The following is a 20,992-nucleotide window of genomic DNA, read 5'->3' on the forward strand; positions in this document are numbered from 1 at the left end:
CATCTACACATTGAACTAATTCATGGTCCCGTGATTCATCCATGAAATCTGAGTCATCATTGTCCTCAATAACTTTTTCTGTGTTGTTCTCCAGAACAATTTTGAAGGAAATAATCTGCTCTCCTTCCATTTTCTTGCTGTAATTTGTATAAAAAATAAATATATCAGTAGAGATAGGGCACTGTTGGGTTTAAGTTCAGACAGGTACTTGTGAGTTTATAACAGAGAAGTTATCTATGGGCACTGTATGGTTTCAGGCGTGAAGTAGTACTATTAAAAAGTGCCTGCGAAGAAGTCTAAGTAATTTCATAATTATAGCACAGAAACCTAAATCAATCCATAACTATAATAAACAAGCCTTTCTCAATGTCTAACTCTTACAGAGGGACAGTATATAACTATCTGAAAATGTTTTCCCAAATTAATTTAAAGTGCATAACATAGTTCTCCTTTCAAATTTATAAAATAACATCTTACCTATTAAAAATAAGTTTAAGTTGTCAGTGAAAATGCACTTGCAATGTACTTCAGGAAGTAGTAGTCAAAATGGCTGTGTTTCTCTCTCTTTTTTTTATATATATTCAGGTACATAACCAATCAAATGTCAGGTAATAAAAGTAGAAAATGAAAGTAACATTTTCATTGGTTGTCAATTCCAACACTTCAGATGTGTTTTGTGCAGTAATTTACCTCAGGGTATTTAGAGAGGTCTACAGGCTAAATGGCTAAATGGAATTTCAATCAAATTTGTGAAAATGGTAGGGATTGGTATGTAGTATGAGCTAATCTATATTTGGTGAGAGTGTCTCCAGTCGTTTTTCTGTAAATTACTTTCCCACCTTTTTTGATGGTGCGCTTCCCGGGGAGCGCCCCGGTACGCGAACTGGCGAGCGCCCCGGTACGCGAACCTTAAGCGTTACGGGAGTCCACAATTTTGTGTTTCGGTCGACTTAAGATACAAGATGGAGGGCAAATAATGTTCAGAATGGGTAGAAGGGGGTACGGTAGACTTATCTTGACCCCCTAGGTTTTCTGAGGGTGGCTGAGGAGGCTTATATGTGCGAAAAAAATCATTTTTTTTAAAAATTCCGCGAGGTTAGCTTCCGGTTCGCGTACCGGGTAGCGCCCCGGGGAGCGTACTTTGTTGAAAATTAGTGAAAAAAGTTAGAGAAAAATAATAATTGTGAGTGATCAGATGTAGGGTAGCTCTGAGAAGAGCTTTTGGGTTTATGGTACATTTAGGTACTTATAAGTAGGTACCAATGCACAGTCTTAAATTCAGAATGAAAACTCTGTTGCCCTCATCTGAGAAGTGAACTCCATCTCCTCTGTAGATATCTTGCATGTAGTAACGCAAGTTATTGTTGTACATGGAGCCCATTCCATGGTCTCTCATGTAAGCTGAAACAGATTTGTTTACATGCTTCCTCGACTTCTCAATTTGTGGACAAAATTGGTTCGACCACCTCCATTTCTGTCTTTGGCATATATTTGAATATACCAAGGCAGTCTGAGGAAAAAGTGCCATTAATTGCTCAAAGGTGTCCTTTAAAAGCATTTCCAGACCTACCCCAGTCAAAGTGCCCAAATCATTACCTCCACAGTGCACAATTAACAGGTCAGGTTTTGGCAAATGCATAAAGGTTTTCACCAATGGTATCAATTGGTGACATTTTAATCCTCTGTGGCCAAACCACTTAATTTCCACATCTTGTAAATTGAGGTTAGGTAAATTTCTGTTCTCAGCATACCTCTGAGCCCAATAGATGTAACTATGTCCAACAATCCAGACAGAAAACATGATGAGAGAAGGTTCTCCTGCAGTCATATGAAGTGTGGCAATGAAATGGCAGTTGAAAAAATAAGAGTTTAAAATGAAAAAAACTGTGGAGTTTCTGTGTTAATGAAGCAGTAACAGTGATTGGTGGATTTTGATTGCTGAAAACAGAAAGTTAGGGTGCATGGATGAGTTCTTTGAAAGATGCATTTTGAGTGGTCAAGAAAAAATCATTAAATGAAAGAATTCACTGGATATGCAGGTGCACTGAGAGTTCAGAGTTCAATTGCAACATTGTTGTGTGAACTTGCAAACATCAGAGGTCTTCCAAGAGGTGGTTGCTATGCAAAAAAAGCAGAGAGGGTAGAGGGGGGAACGGTTTTGATTTGAAAAAAAGTGAGGGAAGAGTTTTGATTGGGTGACATGAGAGATATGTGTGAAGAATTACAGCATTTCTGTGCTTTTGATAGCTGCAGACTCTGGAGTGCATACCTTTTGCTCTGCTGAAGACAAATTGGTGTGTTTCTGAGACTGTTTTGAAACTCAAAGTATTTGCTAAGGTGAGAAAAGATTTCTTTAATTTAGATAGAGAATAGTGTGCTTTAAGGAGAAAATTATGAAGAAAGTTGTGTTTTTCAAATGTTGCTTTGTCTCAAGTGTTTTACAAATAGATTTTGTTTCTTTGAGAAATTGTAATTGGAGAAAATGTGAAGTATTAGTACTGACAGGGTTTTTTTGTGCATAGGAGCTGTGGAGTGTTTTCAAATTATGACTTGAAAATCGTTTTTGAGGAAAAGGAATGGTTTTAAAATTTATGACAAGGACATAATGGTGTATGCTTCTTTATAAGGCAATTGAGTGTCTCTGATGTTATTTTTCCCATTTTAATGTAAGACCTTTCCCTGCGGAGCAAATTGCTTGTAAATATGCTCCCACCTGTGCATGGCAAATTTAGATTTTGAATGTTTGCGTTACATAGCCATGTTAAAAGTGACCCAAACATGCTGCAAAGGCAATCAAAAAACGCTTTCATGTGTCTTAAGGACATTTTAAGTTATTTCCCCATGTGGAGTGTTTTCAAATTATGATTTGAAAATCGTTTTTGGGGAAAAGGAATGGTTTTAAAATTTATGACAAGGACATAATGGTGTATGCTTCTTTATAAGGCAATTGAGTGTCTCTGATGTTATTTTTCCCATTTTAATGTAAGACCTTTCCCTGTGGAGCAAATTGCTTGTAAATATGCTCCCACCTGTGCATGGTAAATTTAGATTTTGACTGTTTGAGTTACATAACCATGTTAAAAGTGACCCAAAAAAGTTGCAAAGGCTTTAAAAAAACACTTTCATGTGTCTTAAGGACATTTTAAGACATTTCCCCGTGGGCAGTGTTTTCAAATTATGACTTGAAAATCGTTTTTGAGGTAAAGGAATGTTTTTAAAATTTATGTGCGCCATATGCCCCCAAATTTCTTTTTCAGGGGTGCAGCAGGGTGTTCTTGAGACACCCCTGCACCCTTGGAAAAATTCCTAATTTGCGATGAGCTAATTGCTAATCGCAAATTGCAACTTCATTCCTATGGGCCTCCTGGCCCATGGAAATGAATGGGTAATTTGCAATTAGCAATTTGCTCATCGCAAATTAGGAATGGTAAAGAATTGCTATTTATTCCTTAAAATTCACTATTTAGGAAATGCAAAATAGTTTGATGATACATATGGCGGTTCATCTCTAACAAGATAAGAAGCTTAGGGATACATTTATGATGACTGGCGCAATGAAGTGGACATCACTTACTTCATTGGTAGATCTTTACATGTATTATCTCCTCTGTATTCTTCATCAAGCGTAACTTTGATCTGCAATCCTGAGTAGGCCTCACCTTAAACAAACCTCTGGATAGGCCACACCTTATCGTCATCCTGAATTAATCATTTAAAATGCTAGGGACAGATTTATGATAGGTGTATGCCTCTTTTGCGCCACTGTGCGTCACTTTTGTGATGCAGCGGCGGTGCAAAAGATTTGCTATGAGGCGACAAAATTACAAATTGATGCATTTAGGCAGATGTGTCATGGTGTAAAAAACACTGTGCCACATGAAACCGATGCAGCAGTGATGCAAAAGATGCACCATGTTGCAAGACAGGCCTCACTTGGGGCCATATGTATCAAGCTAATTAGCATTCGCAAAGGCCGAAATTCTGCGAATTTCGGCCTTTGCGAATGCTAATTAGACAAATGGTATGTATCAAACAAGTTTGATACAAAATAATGAATAGCAAAATTTGCTATTCCTTATTTTGCGATTGCACTTAAGGATTTGCAAATTTTGCAATTCCTTAAATGCAATGTATCAAACAAAAAATATGCAAAAAATGCCATTAAGGATTTGCAAATTACCACCAACTTCTAGTTGGTGATAATTTGCGAATTCTTTTCAAAAAGCTTTTTTTCCAAAAAACAAAAGGTGCCATATGACGCCCATACATGCCCTTAGGGCATGTATGTGCGTCATATGCCCCCAAATTTCTTTTTCAGGGGTGCAGCAGGGTGTTCTTGAGACACCCCTGCACCCTTGGAAAAATTCCTAATTTGCGATGAGCTAATTGCTAATCGCAAATTGCACCTTCATTCCTATGGGCCTCCTGGCCCATGGAAATGAATGGGTAATTTGCAATTAGCAATTTGCTCATCACAAATTAGGAATGGTAAAGAATCGCTATTTATTCCTTAAAATTCGCTATTTAGGAAATGCAAAATAGTTTGATGATACATATGGCAGTTCATCTCTAACAAGATAAGAAGCTTAGGGATAGATTTATGATGACTGGCGCATCACCAGGGATGTGCCAGTCATCCTGCGCCGCTGTTCCGCCACCCATGGTGTGCTGCATTTACAATGCGGCGCACCATGGGGCAAAAACGGCACAGATGCGTGACGCATCTGTGCCGTAAAGGTGGCGCATTGCTGGAGTTGTATTGCAAGTGCGATGCAGCTCCAGCAAGGCTCAGGGGTGCTCCATCTCCACAATGCTGCGTCAAGACCTATGCCTGATTCAAGCAGGCGCAGGGTTTTGACGCAGCTTTGTCCTATCTGATTGTAAATGCGGCACACCATGGGTGGCAGAGCAGCGGTGCACGTTAACTGGTGCATCCCTGGGGATGTGCCAGTTAACATAAATCTGCCCCTTTACATTTAAGTATGTGCAGGGGACACAGAGTCGGTGAGGCTTATCCAAGGTTAAGAAGAGATGAGTCCTGTTCACTGAAAAATTGGACATAGGCTTCACCTCCTCAGCATCGCTGGACATGGCTAAATAATAGGTGCAAAATGTTACTCTTGTTAAACAATTTTACTATTATAATCTCTGAGATTTGTCTCTTACTCTGCAACATCTCATTGTTGTTATCTTTCTTTAAAGATAAAGACAACATCAACATGAACGACAATCAGCAATCAGTTGATTTCGACCTCATCATTGAACTCGTAATTGAAACATCAGTGGATGTTGATCCCTTGGATGATTTAAATCCTGAGGATGAAGAAGAACGTGATGAGGATGCAGATTTGTCAGAATTGTATGACATAGGATGGGAAGCTGACGTGCTTGAGCCTATGGAACTATAAACATTTATTTTAAAAATGTATAATAAATAAAAAGTAAAAATGTAAACCGTTTAATTTAAAAATAAAGACACCTTCAAAAACAGGTTATGTGTAGTGTCTTCAATAAAATATTAAAATATGCTCATAAAATTAGATCAGATTCACATATAAAACAGCACAGGTAAAATGAATATAAATTCCATTTCTTTTCTGCTATTTCTGTATTCTAAATTTGACAAGCACTAAAAAATCTTCTATGTAAAAATGTCAAGTAGTGTTTTAATGTTTTTGATTACTGTTATTGATTTACTGTTGGGTAATAGTGGTTAATAACATTTTTTTATATATTTTACCACAGATTCAACTGCAGATCATTTCAAGATTTCAGCATGCCAACCAAAGAAAGACTGAGAAAGGCTGCAAAACGTCAAAGACAGCAGGTAAATGAAAAAAAACAGCAGTCCTCTAACAAAAAGATTTGTCAAGTCACCAAGAAAGCACCGGGTAAGAGTACAAAAACATTCATAAGAAATATCTGTAGTAAAAAAAATATTACTACAGAAAATGTTTCAGTCCAGAAAAAGAGAAGCAATTCAAACGGAAAGGAAAGGCCAATGAAAAATGTTACTGCTAGAGCAAGAGATAACTCTGTGCATGATAGTAGAAGGAAACAACAGTTTAGGGACATTCGTAAACGAATGTTCCGCAACAGGATAATTGGCAATTTGTTAAAAAATATTAAGAAAGGTCAACAGAAAGTGGTTTTTTATAAGAGAAAAAAAAAATAGTTGAGAAAGTTATTGATCAGGCATTTGAAATTAAACGTAAGTTATTTATTTTGATAATCAATAGAATTAGGAAGCTAAACAAGGCAATTTATGATTTCAAAAGAAATAGTAGATGGAAGAGAATAGTTAATCGTAGTAATTTTTGTGAAGTTTTTTCTGGAGAATGGATGCATAGTTCAAGCTGTGAGGCATTTTTTAATGAGGAGAGTTATTTCCAGGATAATGATTTGGTGCATGCAGTTGACACCAGTGGTCGAGCTTATGAAGTGAAAGATGGTTGTCCAGATGAAAAAGAAAAACTTGTGACAACAGAGGCAGAAGAGGTGTTAGGTAATGAGGTTTTAGGAAGACGTCCTAAGGGTCCTGTGTATACCTGGAAGTGTAGTAGTATTTGCAGTGTGCGACAGGATTCCATCAATCTGCTTTGTGATTTTGTACGGTCATTTAATAAGAAAAGTTTGAAGCAGAAAATGAAGTTGTTGCAAGAATTAGATCCTTGCAGAGTGAGAGAAGTGACAGGTTTGCATGGTCATTCACTGGCTTGTCTTTCCAGGAGAGTATGCCAGAGTGTTTTTCATCATTTCAGGATGCTAGCAGTGCATCATAATAAAGTGAGGAAATTAGTTAGAATGTTGTATTATGCTAAGAGTCCAGCAATTATGCTTAAACAATTATGCGCTGCTCTTTTGCATGGTTCTGAAATAGATGTGAAGAATATATGTGAAGAAATTGAGTTTTGTTACTTTGGAAGTAAAGAGGAGAATGTTGAAATTGACCAAGAAGAAGCGGGTAATGTGGAAGATAGTGTACAGGTTTCCAGTACAGATAATTTCCAGAGGGAAATTGCGACGTTTGAGGTGAAATCAAGTGAGAGGCCAAATTTCACTTGTGTGTGTTGTCGACGCAGTTATTATAAGAATCAGACTAAGTTAGTGGATTTATATGCAAAAAGTGAAAGGGAAAATAATAGTGAATGGAAGGATTTCACAACATACTTGATGGTAGAAAATTGTTTTGATTTGGGATTGGATCAACGTGTGTGTACTTATTGTTGTAACAAATTAAATCAAAACCAGATGCCTGCTAGAGCAGTTCATAATAATCTGGAATTGGTTGAGATTCCTTCTGAATTGAAGGATTTAAATACTTATGAATCTATTTTGATTCAAAGTATCCATCCCTTTCAGGCTATTGTAAGAATGGAGCCAAAGACAGGGAAATTGCCTCCATCAGATTTACAGAGAGGATTAAAGGGAAGAGTTGTTTATTTGCCTCTAGATTTGAAGAAAAACATTAACACAATTGGAGTAGAAAAAGTGGAAGAGGAACCTCTGGTTATCTTAGTTAATGGGGTTCCGACAAAGAATAAGAAAATATGGCAAGATTTAGTGGATGTTAGGAAAGTTAAAAAGGCAACATTGTATTTGAAATAAAATAATAAATACTATAGGAATGTATATGTTGCAGAGGAGGAAGTAAGTGAGGAAGAGGATAGCGATTTGTGTGCTGGTCAAATTGAGAAAGTAGAACCCTCTACTAGTGAAGAAATATATGAACATTATAGTGTTCATCCTTTGCATTCCAAGGAAGTCATGGGGAATGCTATGGAGTTGTTTCAAATGAAACAAGCCAAAGGGAGTCCTATTAGTGTTTGGGAGGAAAGTTTGGAAGCTCGGTGTTTTCCACAGCTTTTTCCAACAGGTCAGGGAGGAAGATATGATGAGCGACCTCATCAAATTCCTGCTTCTGAATACCGGACTTTGCGATTGTATGCAGGAGATGCTAGGTTTCGACAATGCATTACCTATTTGTTTCATCTCCTGTTTGAAAGCGATCTGTCTGGACTGTCATATGCAGTGAACCACATCTTGAAAAGTGGTATACACATGCAAAACATCTCGGCAAGTGACTTTATGGATAAAGTCAATGTCCAGGACAGTATTTTCGATTCTCACCTGATTAATCTCATGGTGTGTCAGCGTGGTACTAATGAGTACTGGTACCGTCATCATGGTGATTTAAAATGTATGCTGAGGAACTTAGGAACTCCCACATGGTTCCTCACTCTGAGCTGTGCCGAGTATGGCTGGGAAGACTTACTTGAATTTCTACGAGAGGCAAATGGAAACATCGAAAACATTGAATTCAAGACACCCGGAGAACTGTGCTCTTTGGATCCAGTCAATGTATGCAGGTACTTCAATCATAGATTTGAAGCTATGATGTCTTTCATCATGAATAAGAAGAATCCACCTCTTGGAGAGGTGTTGGATTTCTTCTGGAGAAAGGAGTACCAAGCAAGAGGTGCTCCTCATATACATATGTTGCTGTGGATCAAGGATGCACCTAAATTTGGAACGGATCCAGAAGACTCAGTGATGAGTTTCATACAACAGTATTCTACGTGTGCTGTTCCAAATGCAAAGGAGAAGAAAAGCTTAAGAGAAAAAGTTCTACGTTTCCAAAGCCATCGATGTGGAAAGTACTGTCGTCATAAATTCCGAAACAAGGACAAGTTCTACACCAAATGTCGTTTCGGCTTTCCACGACCGGTGATTTCTAAAGGAAGAGTAAACAGTTTGATGTCTTCGCTGCGACATAATGTGATGAAGAAATCACCTAAAACACATACAATTTGAAGAGGAACGAAGAGTCTAAGTACATCAACAACTACAACCCGGTGATTTTGTCCATGTGGAATGCTAACATGGATATACAGTTTGTGGCTGATAACTGTATGGCTGTGGCTCGGTATGTGACATCTTACATCACCAAAAAAGAGAAGACAGAATTGAAGGATGTGGGAGGACATTTCCCATGAAAAGAGCCTAAGCAAGAAGTTGTACAGTTTCAGTCTGAAGATGTTGTCGCATCGAGAAATCGGAGCTTACAAATGTTCTGACCGGTTGTCTTCAGCAAGTCTCTATGCCAAGTCCAGGAGTATCGTTTGGGCGAGTCTTGGTCTTGCTGCAACGCGTAATCGAGTTCTGAAACCTGTGCGGGAAATTGAGTATTTGGCGGAAAAGGAGCCAAACAGTACCGACATTTTGAAGACCAACATGTTGGATACATATTATCCAAATCGAAGCAGTCACCTCGAGAATGTTTGTCTGTATGAGGTTCTTCAAAATTACATATTCAAGAGGAACATCAAAGAAGATACTGAGAAAGGAGTGTATGCTGTAATAGGAAGTGAGGGATGTCTGGTCAAGCAAAGAAAATGCCACTTGGTAAACCATCGAAAATTGAGTGGCGAATCTCCTGAAAAAAAGGAGTTTTTCTATTTAGCACTTTTGCAACTTTTCAAGCCTTGGCGTGCAGAAGAGGAACTGCTTGGAGATTTCCTCTGTTACGAAGACTCTTTCAATGCTGCCAAGGAGACCATAGAATGTCCTGCTTTTCCCAAATATGTAGAAATGTTGAATGTGGAAATTGAGCAGGAAGCAACGATTGCAGCCGAGATTGCCAGAGACAGTTCTCAGGACAGTCAGAGTTCTGCTTCATTGAGTCAGGATCCACTAGGAGGACCTGTTATCGAAAATTAAGCTGCCACTGCCATGAATGAAGTGGAAAGAGCCATGGCACATGCTCAGGAGGATGCGGTTAACTTAGAAGAGTTGGAAAGACAACTCAACGTTGAGCAGAGGAAAATATATGACGAAGTTACCATGCAAATTGATCATGGATTAAGTCATGACAAGAAAGAGTGCTCATGTACGTCGTTGAAGCCTGTCCGACTGTACGTGAGTGGAGAAGCGGGAACTGGAAAAAGTTTCCTTATTAAAGCAATTTCATGTTATTTGCAGGAAAGGACAGAGTCATCGCTGTCTTGTGTTGTCACCGCTCCAACTGGACTGGCAGCACATAACATTAAAGGGATTACTTTACATCGTTTACTGATGCTGCCAGTGGAGCATGACAACAAATTACAATATCACAAGCTATCTGGAGATGCTTGTTGTGAAGTTTCAAGAATCTTGAGGAAAATGAAACTTCTTATCATTGACGAAGTAAGCATGGTTTCCAATGTCATGCTTGCCTTTGTGCATTTGAGAATGCAAGAAGTTCTCAAAACAGACTATGATGTGTTATTTGGTGGCAAACACATCATTGTTTTCGGAGATCTTCTGCAGCTGACACCAGTGAAAGGGCAACCTGTGTTCAAAATGCTCACGCATGAAGATACCAGGAAGTGCCTAGGGAGCATTGGCAACGTCAATATATGGTTAAACTTCAATTATGCTGAACTGCATGAAAATATGCGTCAGGCGAAGGATGAAGTTTACAAGAATATTCTACAAGATGTTAGAATTGGAAAAGTGACCGAGCATGGGAAAGAAGCTTTACATGCACGATTACTGTCAAATTTATATCCAGAACAAGATGTTGTGCCTGAGAATATTTTTTCAGAAAATTACTGAGAAGAAATCTGGAATATGTTTGATGCCAACTCTTGCAGAATGTGCCAAATTCAACAACAAAATGTTGCATTTAGAAAAGCAAGAGATTGTGAAACTGGAAGCTATTGACAGAGTAGAGCATATGGGATCAACAATTATTTTGTCTGAGAATTTGAAAACAAAATTGGATTCATTAGAGAAGACTATATCTAAAACTGCAGGTTTTGAAAAGACTCTGAATGTGTGCTTGAACTGCCGTATAATTTTAAGAAGGAATTTACATGTTGAAAGAGGTCTGGTAAATGGATCAATGGGTAATGTTGTTGATTTTGTAAAATACAGAAATAGAGATGGAATTGAATTTTTAAAAATTAAATTTGATGGCATTGAGGAAGTACAGCTAATTGGTCGTTGTTCTGCTAGATTTTTGCTTGTAAAAGACTTATATGTTCGCAGTATGCAGTTTCCTGTTTGCTTGGCATATGCGGTGACAATCCATAAATCGCAAGGTTTAAGTGTAGACAGTGCATTGGTGAATATTGGCAGTTCGGTGTTCAAGGAGGGTATGGCATATGTGGCATTGTCACGAGTTAGAACTTTATCGGGATTGTACTTGATTGAGTGTGATGTCACAAACATTTGTGCGGATCTAGATTGTGTTAAGGAATACAATAGGTTAAGAAGAGAGTATGCACCACATTTGCCTTAATATCCTTTGTTTGAGAAACGTGTGGTAGGCCGGAAACGAAGAAATGTGACCAATACTGGGGAGGTTGTAGCAAAAAGACGAAAAGTCGATGAACCTGAAATTATAAGCAGAAACAAAAAGGATTCTGTTGAAGATGTTGTTGGTTTTCAATTTGAAAACAGTTCTGGTGTCAACTGCTATGCTAATGTAGTGGTTAATGTTTTGTTTTCTCTAGAAAATGTAAAAGAAGAGATTGTGGTCAATTCTGATCAAAGATTTTGCAGTTTGTTAAATTCTGTGTTAGAGAAATGTAGCACTGATAGAACAAAAATAGAAAGTGTGTCTGAAATTCGAAATCTGTTAGACAGATGTTCAGGCCAAACACAATTCTCTCAAAATATTCAGCAAGATTGTCAGGAGTTTTTAATGTATATGCTTGATGTATTGCATGCTGAAGGTGTATATGTAGATCACCTGTTTGGGCTTTCTTATCAATGGCAGCATGACTGCGAGAACTGTAGGGTATCAAGTACTACTAGTGTAGACTCAGAAAGATTTATATATTTAACTTTGCCAGACAGTAAATCAGTCTCTTTTAATAAACTAGTAAAAGCAGCTGATCACAACATGGAGTGTAGCCAATGTAAATCTGAAATGATGTCCACATTATTTATACGAACATATGGCCAGTATGTTATTTTAATGTTCCAACGATGTAGGCCTGATGGAACAAAATTGACAACTTTAATTAAAAATGTTGTGGCTTCACAGTTGTCAATATCAGGAAGGACTTTTGTAACTGCAGCAATTATATATCATGACGGTCCTTTAATAACATCAGGACATTACACAGCTTATTTAAAGTCTAGAAATGGCTGGTCATTCTGCAATGATTCTGTTTTAATTTTAAAAAAAAATTGCCGTATGACCTTAAAAACTCTTACCTGGTGTTTTTAAAACCAAAATTTTAGGGAAAGAATCTCGGGATGTGCTCTGACGAATTTCAAGAAGTTCTAATGGCTCCTACACGATTTGGCCTTGAGGATAAGTGTAGTACAGAGACATAACTTCTTACCATAACACTGGACGTCATGGAGAAATAAGTGCACTTTGAATGAGTTCAGAAAAACTGTTTCTTTTTATAAGCTAATTGAAGCAGCCAATCAAAACATGGAGTAGAGGGAATGTAAGTCTGCAATGCTGTCTACTGTTTTACATTGCTTTGTGATTAAAAGTGATGTAGAGAATTAAATAATTGTAGTAGTCATAGAGGTAGTGTATGTCTGCTTCATAGTAAGCAGTATTAGTGTCATAGGAAATGTAGAACATGACTGAGCAAGAAGGGGAAGATATTAGTAATCCAGGATTGTGAAAATGATCTTCAACATTTTAATTCTGAAAGTTGCGGAAATACAACATGTCGGGATTGGCTTACAAGAATTCCAAGAGTTATAAATGGCTCTGACACGATTTGGCCTTGTGGAAACGTGTGGTAGAGAGCGAGAAGTCATTTATTGTATGTAACATATTTTTCAAAACGATGGAGGTTTTCTTTCAGAAAGTGGCGGGCTGAAAGTAATAACAGCACAACAGAGTGTAAGCTGTTCATAGGACATCCTTCGACGTCATGGAAAGTAAGTTAACTTTAAGGAGTTCTGAATTCTGATTTGTTATGTTGTATGGGTTTTTTAAACACAATCATTTTGATTGTGTTTTTTTTTCCCCGCTGTTATATGATGAATACCTTCAAGTCACTGTTTTTAGTGAAATTTGATACATTCTGAGAACAGCAAAAATAAACCATTTAACATGTATAATTAATTCTGTACTGTTTGCATTTATGATGTACATGTAGAACTGTGTAGGAGGCATGGATAAGGTGAGGCTTCTGTAAGTGTCAAAGTTGTTGCATACAGTGCTCTTATTCTACGTAGTCTTTCATATGATAGACTACATTTCCACAATGAGATACCTAAGCAAAGGAAACACAGGTGATATGATTGTGGAATGAGCAAAAAAAATTGCACGTTTTTCAATTATATTACCTGTGTTTCCTAACATTACACATCACATTGTGTAGATGAGGTTTAGGCCTGTTCCTGGAGACAGAGGAGGTCTGACATTTGTTCAAGAGTGCAGTGGACATGACACACTTGGTTGGTTAGGCCTGCACATGTATTTTCTCCTCTGTATTCTTCAACAAACCTAAATTTCATCTGCAACTCTGAGTAGACCTTACCTGAAACAAATCTGTGAATAGGTTACAGCTTATCGGCATCTTGAAACAATGATTTAAAATGTTAGGGTCAGATTTATGATGGCTGTGCGCCTCTTTTGCTCCGCTGTGGTTCACTTTTGTGTAAAAGATGCACCATGTTGCAAGATAGGTTTCAGTTCATCTCCAGCAAGATACCATCAGTTTAAAATGTATATAATTAGCACTGTGTAGGGGGCATGCAGAAGCTGAAGCTTTTCTAAGTGTCAAAATTGTTGTATACACTGCTCAACTTCTGTGTACTGTTTGATATGCTAGACTCCATCTGCACTATGAGATACCTAAGCAAAGGCAACACAGGTGATGTGATTGTGAAATGAGGAAAATAAACTCCACATTTTTCAATTACATCACCTGTGTTTCCTAAGTTTACGAATGACATTGTGCAGATTAAGTTTAGGTCTGTCCACGGACACAGAAGAGGTCTGGCCTTTGTTCAAGAGTGAAGTGGACATGACTTACTTCATTAGTAGGCCTTCACATGTATTATCTCCTCTGTATTGTTCAACAAGTGTAAATTTGATCTGCAACCATGAGTAGGCCTCACCTTAAACAAACCTCTGGATAGGCCACACCTTATTGTCATCCTGAATCAATCATTTAACATGTTAGGGACAGATTTATGATAGGTGTGTGCCTCTTTTGCGCCACTGTGCGTCACTTTTGTGACGCAGTGGCGGTTGAAAAGATTTGCTATGAGGAGACAAAATTATAAAATGATGAATCTAGGCAGATGTGTCATGCTGTAAAAAAACAATGCCACATGAAACCGATGCAGCAGTCATGCAAAAGATGCACCATGTTGCAAGATAGGACTCACTTCATCTGCATCAAGATACTGTTAGTTTTAAATGTATATTTTTAGAACTGTGTAGGGGGCCTGGAGAAGCAGAGGCTTCTGTAAGTGTCAAAGTTGTTGAAAAACTGTTTGTCCTTCTATTTTTTCCCTTGTCTTTTCTAATTTATTAAAAACATGTTTTAATATTTTTCAAATTTTTGTTCTCTCTTTCACAGATTGAAAGTATAAAAATAACAAATGACTAACTTAACGACAATTATATGGTAAATGTTTTGTACTCTTTTCGTTATATTTCTATCACATTTAACTTCTATTAGTTCCATTGCTTCATTTCTTTAACCATCACTTTCCTGCCTTTGCTACTTCCCTCATTCCTTTCTCTATTACTTAATTACTCTACTCCTTCCACTATTTTTCTTAGTCCCTCTCTTCTCATACTTCTTCACTCTTGGTCACTCACTCTGTCTCTATTACTGTCACTGTTTCTGACTGATCAACATTTTTTTTTTAAAAAAGAACAGTAAGTATAAGGGAAGGAAACAGACAGTTATGTTAAAAAAAAGACAGATATAGGGAGTAAACTAGGGATACTGTTACCCGCAATCCTCTGCTGATGATGTCACTGACCATGTCATGAATGATGTAATATGTGACATCATCAGCAGTGGATTGCGGGTAACAGTATCTCTAGTTTACTCCCCTATAGCTGTCTTTCTTTTAACATAACTGTCTGTTTCCTTCCCTTATACTTACTGTTCTTTTTTAAAAAAAAATGTTTTGGGTTCGCTCCCGGTTCGCGTACCGGCGAGCGAACCGGGTAGCGAACCAAGAGAAATAGAGGTTGGCAGAGTTCCAAATATTCTACCAATTTTTTATAACGGGGAGGTAGTTCTGAAAATAACTTTTTTTTTATTGTTTTTGTTGTTTTATATTTTTTTTATTATTTTTCTGAACATTTTTTTACTTTTTTTGTATTTTCTGAACGGTTTTATATTTTTTGGGGTTTTTTTTTGGGGGGGGAAACGAAAACGATTCATTTTAAAGGGCTCAACAGGAGCAACAAAAAAAAAGAATTTATTGTCTGGGGCGTTTCGGACAAACATGATTCTCGATAGCTCTGTTGATCAGAGTGATGCTACTTTCTCTGTAGCAAATGAACCCATTGCAATGTACGCAGACTTGCTTTACTTCCCCGAATCTCATTTGTATATTCGGCACCATCTCCCTCCCCTCTGGTCCCGTCACTTCTGGTACAACAGATCTTCTGGCCATAATAGGGGAATTATCTTGTTCATTACGTAATTGTGCAGCACTGTAGTTGTTTGGATGCCACCTACTCATATGGCGATGCATTGTGTAGTTTCCGTAGCTGTATTTCTTCTCGGTCCCTCTGGACAGTCTATCTTGACATATAAGGCAAGTTACGTACCTTGCATTTACTTTTTTCTGGCCTTTGGGAAATTTAAAAAATTTCCAAATAAAATTCTCTTTCAGGTGAGACCTCCTGGGCTCCTCAGGCAAAAAATGCCTCTCTTCCTGCTCTTCCTCCTCTTCCTCTTCTTCCTCTTCTTGCTGAATTATAACTTCAGCAGGTGGTCCTCTCTTCCTTGGATGTGGTGGAGGTGGTGGGGAAGCACCAGCTGAAGCTACTAAAGAAGCCATTGCTCACTGGTAACAAAGGGTCTTTCTCTCACAAAGATGAAAGTCAGAGTGAGGAAAGAAGGAGGGGTTTTCATCATTTGGGAAAAACAATAGTTCTAAACCAATGAAAAGTGTTAATTTTAGATCACATGACCTAGTCTTACATCATTAGGAAACCAAAAGTGAAATGAACCAATGAAAAGTGTTATTAACAAGTCACATGACCTGCTGTGTTTACGTTACGCGCTTTGGGCCGCGTCCCGGATCGCTTCCGGGAAGCTGCGCTTCGCGCCTCGTTCGCGTACCGGTTCACTTCCGGGTACGCTAACGCGGCGCGTCATATGACGTATCACGCGACAACGCGAAACGTCATGCGGACGCGACGCGTCACGATGTTGTTTTCTAACGCGGCAGTTGCGCTAACGGAACGTTTACCGGTTCGCGGACTGGGTCGCGGCATCAAGATGAGCTAACGGGAAGCTTCCCGGTTCGCGAACCGGGAGCGAACAAAAAAAAGTATAAAATTTTTTTTATTAATAAACATATAAAATATATTTTTGGATTTAAAGAAGAATACATTTTACAGCTACAGATATTAGCTTTTAAAAAACCAATGAAATTCACTGAAAAAACCATAGGTTATAGGCCATATATAGTTAGGAATTAGCATTTACAAAACCTTGAAAATTCACTGAAAAAACCATAGGTTATAGACCATATATAGTTAGGAATTACCATTTAAAAAACCTTATTTTACTCACACAAAACCATTGAAATTCCATATATAGTTAGTTGCACTAACTATATATCGCGCACCCGCAATCCACTGCTGATGATGTCACATATTACATCATTCATGACATGGTCAGTGACATCACTGATGACATCACTGATGACATCTCAAATGACATCACTGATGACATCACTGATGACATCTCATTTGACATCAATGACCACATCACTGATGATATCATTCATGTGACAATACAATGCATCTCCTCACATTTTAATATAACCTCTGTTACACCCAGTGTTAAATACAGAGTATAATTTTTGAAACCATTGACACACCAATACTAGTTACTACATACGCACTCACTGATTCCTATGTCTACACACACATTCACTCATTCACCCATACAATCATTCATACATACAATCACTCATCTTTACAACACTATCATATGCACTCATACACCTATACAGACACTCACACTCTGCCACTCATCCATGGAGTTACTCACACACCTAGTCAGTCCTGTAAAGAATCAATCACACTTCCATTTTTTAATCTATACACTTAAACATAGAGTACCTTACATTTTCAAACATATACTAACACATACTTACTCTCTTATACAATCATTGATACAAGTACACATTGATCTGCACAGAGTCACACATCTCCCAGCCAGCCACACACACACTCAGTCTCCAATACAAATACTTGGACAATCAATCAATAACCCATATAGTTACTCATATAGCTACTGATCAACACATGCAGCAGTTTACAGAACAACAGACATAATAATGCACAAATTAAAACAGTTTAGTCACTAACCCATGCACTCAGTGAGACACATTTAATCACTCACTCATACAGTCAGTCACCCACCTACTAAATGCTTCATCCAGACACTTATACATCTACTCATTCTTCAATATGTAAAACATATTTAAACTTTACAGAAACACACAGTCACTGGATGATGTCATCAGTGATGTCATCAGTGATGTCATTTGAGATGTCATCAGTGATGTCATCAGTGATGTCATCAGTGATGTCATTTGAGATGTCATCAGTGATGTCATCAGTGATGTCACTGACCATGTCATGAATGATGTAATATGTGACATCATCAGCAGTGGATTGCGGGTGCGCGATATATAGTTAGTGCAACTAACTATATATGGAATTTCAATGGTTTTGTGTGAGTAAAATAAGGTTTTTTAAATGCTAATTCCTAACTATATATGGTCTATAACCTATGGTTTTTTCAGTGAATTTTCAAGGTTTTGTAAATGCTAATTCCTAACTATATATGGTCTATAACCTATGGTTTTTTCAGTGAATATATATATATATATATATATATATATATATATATATATATTCACTGAAAAAACCATAGGTTTGACACCAGTTATAGTCAGCTGGAAATTTTACTGATATAAAACCAATGAAATTCCACGTTATAGTTAGTTGGACTCACTATAACTTGCGCGTGTAATGCACTGCTGATGACGTCACATATTACATCACTCATGACATCACTGATGACACCATCCAGTGAATGTGTGTCTTTCTGAAAAATAAATATGTGTTATATATGTATATATTATTGAATATCTTAGTGAATACATATATTACTGAGTAATGCTTAAATATTTAAATATATGTATTAGTGTTTCACTTTGTGTATAAGTGGCTGCATGGGTTGATGAGTAGGTACATGTGTATGTATATAGGTTATTAGATGTTTTTCTTAGTATCAGTATGAGTGTTTGCATGCTTTGGTGGGAGTATTACTTAGTACATAGATGCAAGAATGACTGAGTCTCTGTTTGTATGTGTTTTGAAGACAGCATATGTGCAGGACTGTATGGGTGGATGAGTGTGTATATGTCTGTGTTAGTGAGTGAATGACTGTCTTATTAGTGTCTTTATCAGTAACTACATATGTTTTAATCTAGTATATGTGAATATTGATGTATATAAGTGAGTATATGTGAGAGTGAGGGATTGTAAGAGTTCCTGTTTAAATTAGTATGTGTTTCTATAAGTGATTTTTTAAGAGAGTAAGTATGTGTAAGTTTCCTTAGAAGTAAAGTGGTAGTGTGTGTATAGCTGTTTATGCAAATAAATGGATGTTCAGTAGTTTATTTGCATGTGTGAGTATGTGTGTGAATAACTTTTGGATGACTGTCGGTGTGTAACAGGATGTGTAGGTGTATCACTACATATGATTAGTGAATATATGTATGAGTGACTATATAGAACTGTTGGTGAATTAGTGCATGTGTATATAGATGGTGGAATCATTGAATTGGTTGTTGTAACTGGTATGGGTATCTCAATTTTTTTGAAAATTTTAGTTTCTATTTTTGAATATGTGTTTCAAGGGTTAGATTACAGTGAAAGGAGGTCTGTCACTGTGTTACAAGGATGGTGTCATCAGTGATGTAATGAGTGATGTAATATGTGACGTCATCAGCAGTGCATTACACGCGCAAGTTATAGTGAGTCCAACTAACTATAACGTGGAATTTCATTGGTTTTATATCAGTAAAATTTCCATCTAACTATAACTGGTGTCAAACCTATGGTTTTTTCAGTGAATTTCATAGGTTTTGTAAATGCTACTTCCTAACTATAACGTGTGTAAAACCTATGGTTTTTTCAGTGAATTTCATTGGTTTTTAAAATGCTAATTCAGAAATATCTCGTGTATACAACCTATACTTTTGTCAATAAAGTTCTGGCAATATTTTTTTCGGAAACAAGCCGTTTTCTTCACTGTTCAAGTTGCATAGAGACTCCTTGTAAAGCGATACAGAATTAGAAAGTCTGTACCTTGCCTTTTTTTCAACGCATTAAAATTTGCCTGTAAATAAAAATAGCCTTTCTAAACTTTCGTACACGACCCGGTGTGCGCACTCTCGGCAACAGTTCTCAATAAAATGGATAGCGCATTTCCAGGCTTTCGTGTGTGACCGACTGCGCGCACCCGCCTATATATTTCGTGAAAACTTTGCAATCTGAACTTATTGAATTTCTTCATAGACCCATCAAAGAACTTATACTACGTCAAAGAGACTAAACCTAGGCTTCTTTTTTAATATTATGAAAATTTTCATTAAATGGAGCCGAATGTCTTTTTAAACTTTCGTGTGTGACCGAATGTACACACCTTGGTATTTTAAAAAAATATATAAAAGGTTTTATACTTTAACAATTGTATGCTTGAATAGAGCTCAGAAGATATATTAAATCCGGATATGTTTGGATTTACTCCTTTTCACGTTTTGAAACTTTGCTGAATTAGACCGCTACTTCCAAATGGCGTACGTGACCAGATACTATCACCGCGTACACGTCCTGAGATGCGCATGTGAAGTCATGTGACTTGAAAACAACACTTCCAATTGGTTCTTAGTAGTTTCTATTCTGCAATTTACACGAAGCACTCCACCCACTTCTCTCACTATCTTTTCTACTCTCAAAAGAGAATGACGTTCAACACCCTTCGGAAGACTTTGCTGAAATGGCTGCCGCCCCGCATTCATCTTCCGAATCTGAAGGAATTGAGCGACTACCTTTAAAAAGAAAAAAGGAATCTTTTATTTGGCAATTTTTCACTTATCCTGAAGAACAAAAGAAAGTGAATGCGCCAAAAGTTACCTGCACGATATGCAATTCGGTTCTCTGAAGAGGAAATCCAAGAAAAAAATATTCCTTTTCCATACATACCATGGTGCGGCATGTCAAACAAGTGCACCCTGTGGAATTTGCAAAGGCATCGACAAGAGCCCTGGCCACACTATTACCATCAGAGGTGGCCAGTACATCTTCTGGTGGACGACCTGTATCTCCATCGAGTGCTGTGATGGACTTGAGACCATATCTTGCAAAGGTGCACATGAAATGCAACGAGTGTGGAGAAATTCTTCTGTACGGAGAGCAGAGCCTCATTCTTACTAAACTAAAAATTGAGAGTCATAAATGCCCCGAGAAAAGATAAATTTCTTCATTTCATTTTGATCCTGTGTCACACATGAAAATGTTGTTGCAAGTTTAAAAAATCAAAAACAACATAACACTTGTTTAAAAAAAAAAAAAAAAAAAAGTTCTTTTCAGAACTAACTCATTCTACCAAAAAGAGCTCCAGGAGCATAATATAAAGGGGGTTTATCTCCGCTTTTTTGGCTTTCATTCGTGCGCGACCGTGTGCGCGCACCCGCATATATATTTCGTGAAAACTTTGCAACGTATTAAATTTCTTCATAGACC

The 20,992-nt window shown here is 37.5% G+C and overlaps 1 protein-coding gene across 11 annotated transcripts in view; it reads right to left on the reverse strand.

The window, feature by feature from the left end:
* Window positions 1–20,992, reverse strand: part of DCDC2C (doublecortin domain containing 2C) — a 5,988,712-nt gene that overhangs the window by 2,654,059 nt on the left and 3,313,661 nt on the right. The window lies entirely within an intron of this gene.

The sequence above is a fragment of the Lissotriton helveticus genome, chromosome 6 (genome assembly GCF_964261635.1).
Source record: "Lissotriton helveticus chromosome 6, aLisHel1.1, whole genome shotgun sequence".
Taxonomy (NCBI): domain Eukaryota; kingdom Metazoa; phylum Chordata; class Amphibia; order Caudata; family Salamandridae; genus Lissotriton; species Lissotriton helveticus.